At 37.2% G+C, this 6752-nt stretch overlaps 1 pseudogene; it reads left to right on the top strand.

The window, feature by feature from the left end:
* Positions 1 to 2426: 2426 nt before the first annotated feature.
* On the top strand, positions 2427 to 3501 carry LOC132512849 (DNA excision repair protein ERCC-6-like 2; annotated as a pseudogene).
* Positions 3502 to 6752: the final 3251 nt, after the last annotated feature.

Genomic DNA, 6752 nt, shown 5'->3' with positions numbered 1-6752 from the left:
AAGTAAGATAAAATATAATAAATTTATTAAAATAAAAAATAATTATTAAGAGGAAAAAAAATGAAAAAATGGATGGATAGAATCCTGGAAAAAATGGTGGAAGCAAAGCTATACAGACAAAATCTCACACAGAAGCATACTCATACACACAAAAAAAGGAAAAGGGGAAAGAATAATAAATCTTGCTCTCAAAGTCCACCTCCTTAAGTTGGGATGATTCGTTGTCTATTCATGTATTCCACAGATGCAGGGTACATCAAATTGATTGTGGAGCTTTAATCTGCTGCTTCTGAGGCTGCTGAAAGAGATTTCCCTTTCTCTTCTTTGTTCTCACTGCTCCCAGGGTCTCAGCTTTGGATTTGGCCCCACCTGTGCGTGTAGGTCGCTGGAGGGCGTCTGTTCTTTGCTCAGACAGGACAGGGTTAAAGGAGCCGCTGATTCGGAGGCTCTGGCTTACTCAGGCCAAGGGGTAGGGAGCGTCTCGGAGCGCAGGGTGAGCCTGCGGCAGCAGAGGCCAGCGTGACATTGCACCAACCTGAGGCACGCCGTGCGTTCTCCCGAGGGAGTTGTCCCTGGATCCCGGAACCCTGGCAGTGGCGGGCTGCACAGGCTCCCCAGAAGGGGGGTGTGGATAGTGACCTGTGCTCACACACAGGCTTCTTGGTGGCAGCAGCAGCAGCCTTAGCGTCTCATGTGTGTCTCTGTGGTCCGTGCTTTTAGCCGCATCTCGCAGTCCATCTCTGGAGCTCCTTTAAGCATCGTTCTTAATCCCCTCTCCTTGTGCACCAGGAAACAAAGAGGGAAGAAAAAGTCTCTTGCCTCTTTGGCAGGTCCAGACTTTTCCCCGGACTCCCTCCCAGCCAGCCGTGGCGCACTAAACCCCTGCAGGCTGTGTTCAGGCCGCCAACCACAGTCCTCTCCTCTGACCGAAGCCCCGCCCACTCCGGCGGGGTAGCAGACAAGCCTCTCGGGCTGGTGAGTGCTGGTTGGCCCTGATCCTCTGTGCTGGAATCTCTCCGCTTTGCCCTCCACACCCCTGTTGCTGTGCTCTCCTCCGTGGCTCTGAAGCTCACTCCCCCCGCCACCTGCAGTCTCCACCCACAAAGGGGCTTCCTAGTGTGTGGACACTTTTCCTCCTTCACAGCTCCCTCCCGCTGGTGCAGGACCTGTCCCTATCCTTTTGTCTCTGTTTATTCTTTTTTCTTTTGCCCTACCCAGGTACGTGGGGTGTTTCTTGCCTTTTGGGAGGTCTGAGGTCTTCTGCCAGCATTCAGTAGGTGTTCTGTAGGAGTTGTTCCACGTGTAGATGTATTTCTGGTGTATCTGTGGGAAGGAAGGTGATCTCCATGACTTACTCTTCCGCCATCTTCCCAGAAGTCTCTCTTTGGGTTATTTTAATGGAAACATGTTAATATAAATGTTTCAGACATTACATGAAACTTCTAAAAATCTTTAAAAAAAATAATCTTTTAAAATTGTTGGTAACATTATAAAACAGAATGTGCCTTCTTAATTTTAAGATATCAGTGATAGACAAATCATAAACTCTGAATTGAAGGAGAAATAAAGCTTGTAAAGCCAAAAACAAACAAACAAAAAAAAACAAGAAAGAGCTAAAATAAACCTAATTTTACATATCAGGGAACTAGAAAAGGAACAAACTAAGTCCAAAATTAACAGAAGGCAGGAAATAAACATCAGAGTGGAAATAAATTAGAGACAAAAAGAGAATAGAAAAGATCAATGACACTAGGAATTAGTTTTTGAAAGCATAAACAAAATAGACAAACTATTAGCTGGATTACCAAGAAAAAAGGAAGACAAATAAATAAAATTATATATGAAAGAGGAGACATTACAACTGATACCACATAAATACAAAGGACTGTAGGAGACTACTATGAATAATTATATGCCAACAAATTGTACAGTCTGGAAGAAATGAATAAATACCTAGAAACATAAAACCTATCAAAACTGAATCATGAAGAAATAGAAAATATGAACAGACAAATTACCAGTAAAAAATTGAATCAGTAATTAACAACCTTCCAACAAAAAGCTCATGGCTCAATGGCTTCACTGATGAATTCTCACAAACATTTCAGAATTGGGAAGTTGCAGTGTGCTGTAAAGGGAGGCCCAACACTGAAAGGGAGGGTAGGGGGTTGACTTGCCCACCTGTTGTCCTCCACCATGGCAGAGCTCTAGAGGACTAAGTGAGTGCTGCCTTGTCAGCCTCCACAGCATACTTTGGCCACTGTCCTTTCTCCCTTCATCGCCTTGGGCCCCTCCTTTGTTCCCTCTGTCACATGTTAACGGGCCACATGGGGGAGGCACTCTATAGAGGGCAGCAGGAAGTGGTATTGGTCACCATCCTCCCACTGGCCTCCTCCTTGTCATCCTCCTGCCCGGCCTGGGGCTAAATGCAGCCAAACTGTCAGGCCCCTCCCCCTGGCCAGACGGATCCTTCTGCCTAGAAGCCAGGTGTGGAAACGACTGGCAAATACATGGCATCCAGGAGAAAGATGTCTTTCCTTTTCTCCAGATAATGAAAAACTTTATAAAAATCTATCACTTCATAAAACTTCATAAAATCTATCACTGTGGATGAAAATGGGAAGTCATTTGCATCATCTTATATTCAGATTTTCAAGAAAGGAAAATACTTCTCAAAAGATTTCAAGAAGTAAGAACTGTTAAAGATTGCTTCAGGAATTTTATATTTGATGATGAAGATTTGGAAAAACCTTACTTCCTAGACAGAAAATTTCCATCTTCTGCTATTGCTTTCTCTTATCTGAAGATTGAAACTCTATTCCTTATACAATTAATGGGTATTTGACAGACTACCAAAGGGAAGGAGTCCGGTTTATCTATGGACAATTCATCCAAGGAAGAGGGAGTATTCTTGGTGATGATATGGAACTTGGAAAAATAGTACAGGGTATTTCATTTTTGGTGGCAGTTTTGCATAAATAGATTACTCATGAAGATATTGAAAATAAAATGCCAGAGGTTTTACTACAAAGTATGAAAAAGGAGCACCTCTTCTCTTATAGCAAAAAATATGTGCTTAATAGTTGCTCCTCTTTCTGTCCTCTACAACTGGAAGGATGAATTGGACACCTGGGGATATTTCAGAATCACTATTTTACATGGTAACAAAAAAGACAATGAACCGACTTGTGTAAAGCAGAGGAAATGTGAAATTGCTGTAACGGCTTATGAAATACTGTACTTGTGTCTGGATGAACTTAGCAGTTTGGAATGGTCAGCTGTTATCATAGATGAAGCTCATAGAATCAAGAATCCAAAGGCTAGAGTAACAAAGGTTATAAAAGCTTTAAAATGTAATGTTCACATTGACCTCACTGGAACCTGGACTGGGTTGTGCCAGGACTTTTAGGTAGCAGGATCCATTTCAAGAAGCAGTTTTCTGACCCAGTAGAACATGGTCAGAGACACACAGCAACAAAAAGAGCACTAGATACTGGCTGAAAGTTGTCTATCAAACAGTATTAGAAACAGAAGATGGCACAAAAACAGAAATCAATGTAACAGAATAGAGAACACAGAGATAAATCTAACCACTTATGGTCAATTAATCTATGACAAAAGAGGAAAGAATATACAATGGGGAAAAGACAGTCTCTTCAATAATTGGTGGTGTGAAAACCAGATAGTTATATGTAAAATATGAGATTAGAATACTTCCTCACACCAAATACAAAAATAAACTCAAAATGGATTAAAGACCTAAATGTAAGCTCTGAACCATAAAACTAGAAAAGAGCATAGACAGAGCACCCTTTGACATAAATCATAGCAGTATTTTGCACATGTGTCTTAAAGCAAAAGAAATAAAAGCAGAAATAAACAAATAGGACTCAAACTTACAATTTTTTTTCACAGCAACGGAAACCATCCACAATATGAAAGGAAAAACCTACTGAATGGAAGAAAATATTTGCAAATAACATGACTGATAAGGGGTTAATATCCCAAATATATAAACAGCTCATCCAACTCAACATCCAAAAAACAAACAACCCAATTAAAAAGTGGGCAGAAGACCTGATAAACATTTTTCCAAAGAAGACATACAGATGGATAAAAGGCACATGAAAAAATGCTTAGCATCTCTAACCATTAGAGAAATGCAAATCAAAACCACAATGAGATATCAATTCACCTCTCAGAATGACTTTAATCAAAAGTCTACAAATAACACATATTGGTGAGGATGTGAAGAAAAGGGAACCTTTGTACACTTTTGGTGGGAATGTAAAGTGGGGCAGCCACTGTGGAAAATAATATGGAAGTTCCTTAAAAAACTAAAAATAGAGCTACCAAATTATCTGGCAATTCCACTCCTGGGTATATACCCAAAGAAAATGAAAACAGTAATTCAAAAAGATACATGCACCCCAATGTTCATAGCAGCATTATTTACAATAGCCAAGACATGTAAGCAACTTAAGTGTCTATCAACATATGAATGGATAAAGAAGATGTGATATACATATATACATATTTGTATATATATACATATGTATATATGTATATACATTCAGCCATAAAAAGGAATGAAATTCTGCCATTTGCAACAATGTGGATTGACCTAGAGTATTACGATTAGTGAAATAAATCAGACAGAGAAAGGTAAATACTCTATGTTATTACTTATATGTGGAATCTAAAAAATAAAACAAATGTATGTAACAAAACATAAACAGACTCACATATATAGAGAACAAACTAATCGTTACCAATGGGGAGAAGGAAGGAGAGAGGGGCAAGATAGAGTATGGGATTGAGAGGTACAAACTACAATGTATAAAATAGATAAGCAACAAGAATATATTGTACAACACAGGGAAGTGTAGCTCTTGTTTTGTAATAACTTTAAATTAAGTATAATCTATAAAATATTTAATCATTATGTTTGTATACCTGAAACTAATAAAACATTGTAAATTGACCCTACTTCAATTAAAAAAAATTAATTAGGAAAGGCAGAAAAAGAGGGTACAAAATAAACAAAAGCAAATACATTAATTGAAAACAGCCATAAACATGATAAATATTAATTTAATGTTAATAATCACTTTAAATGTGAATGATCTAAATGCACCTATTAAAATACACAGATAGTGTGAAATAAAAAAACACAGCTATATGTTATGTACCATAAAGATACATTAAATTTAAAGACTTAAATTAAAAGGAAGAATTGGGAAAAGGTAAACCATGTTAATTCTAAGCAAAAGAAAGCTGGAATAGATATGGTAATTTAAAACAAAGTAGACTTCAGTACAATGAAAATTACCAAAGATAAAGAGATATATTACATAATAATAAGTAGGTCACATATGCAAGAAAACATACAAATCTTAAATGTGCATGCACTGAAAAACTGTCCAAATACATAAGCCCAAATCTGATAGAAATAAAAGGATATATAGACAAATCCACTATTATGGTTGGAGACTTCAACACCTCCTTTTGTAATTGATATATCAAGCAGACAGAATATCAGTAAGGATATAGCTGACTTGTATAGTACTATCAATCAACTTGATCAAGTTGACACTTAGAACATTCCATTCAACAATGGCAGAATATATATTCTTCTGAAGGTCATATAGAAAATTCACCAAGATAGATGACATTATTGGCCCAAAAACACTTTAATGAGTTTAAAAAAATAAAAATCATACCATGTACATTCTCATACCACAAAGGAATGAAACTAAAAACTAATAATGTAAACAGAGCTGGAAAACCCTCAAAAATTTGGAGATTAAACAACATATTTATTAATGGCACATGAGTTATTTTGTGTTTGCTCCACCTAAATATACTTTGATTTGAATAAGCTTCAGGGTAATAGCAAAACTAAGAAAGAGAAAGTACACAGAGTTCGCATATACCACTTTCCCCCCCAACAAACATAGCCTCCCCTATTATCAACATACCATACCAGAGTGGTATATTTCTTACAATTAATGAGTCTACATTGACATGCCATTATTAGTCAAAGTCCATAGTTTCATTAGAGTTCACACTTGATGTACCTTCTATGAGTTTGGACAAAAGAACAACGATAATTACCCACCATTATAATATCATACAAAACAAGTTTCACTGCCTTAAAAATTTCTCTGCTTTGCTTATTCATTCATCCCTCTCCCCACCCCTAGCAACCACTGATTTTTTATTTTCCCATAGATTTTTCTTTTCCAGGATGTCTTATAGTTGGAATCATACAGTATTTAGCCCTTTAAATTTGACTTTCTTAACTTAGTATTGTGCATTTAATTTTCCTCCATGTCTTTGTATATCTTGATGGCTCATTTCTCTATAGTGCTGAATAATACTCCATTGTTTAGATATACCACAATTTATCCATTTACCCACTGAAGCACATCTTGATGGGTTCCACGTTTTAGCAATTATGAATAAAGATGCTACAAATATTCATTTACAGGTTTTTAAAATTGGCATAAGTTTTCAATCATTTGGGTAAACACCAAGGATCATGATTGCTGAATCATATGATAAGAGAATGTTAAATTTTGTAAGAATCTGCTAAACTGTCTTCCAAAGTATTTGTATCATTTTGCATTCCCACCAGCAAGGTATGAGAGTTCCTGTAACTCCACATCCTCACCAGCATTTGGTGGAGTCATTTTTCTAGATTTTGGCCATTTTAATAGGTGTGTAGTTGTATCTCATTTTATTTTCAA

The sequence above is a fragment of the Lagenorhynchus albirostris genome, chromosome X (assembly GCF_949774975.1).
Source record: "Lagenorhynchus albirostris chromosome X, mLagAlb1.1, whole genome shotgun sequence".
NCBI classification, from domain to species: Eukaryota; Metazoa; Chordata; class Mammalia; order Artiodactyla; family Delphinidae; genus Lagenorhynchus; species Lagenorhynchus albirostris.
Note: the sequence above shows the minus strand (reverse complement) of the source record. Positions and strands in the feature narration are given on the sequence as shown.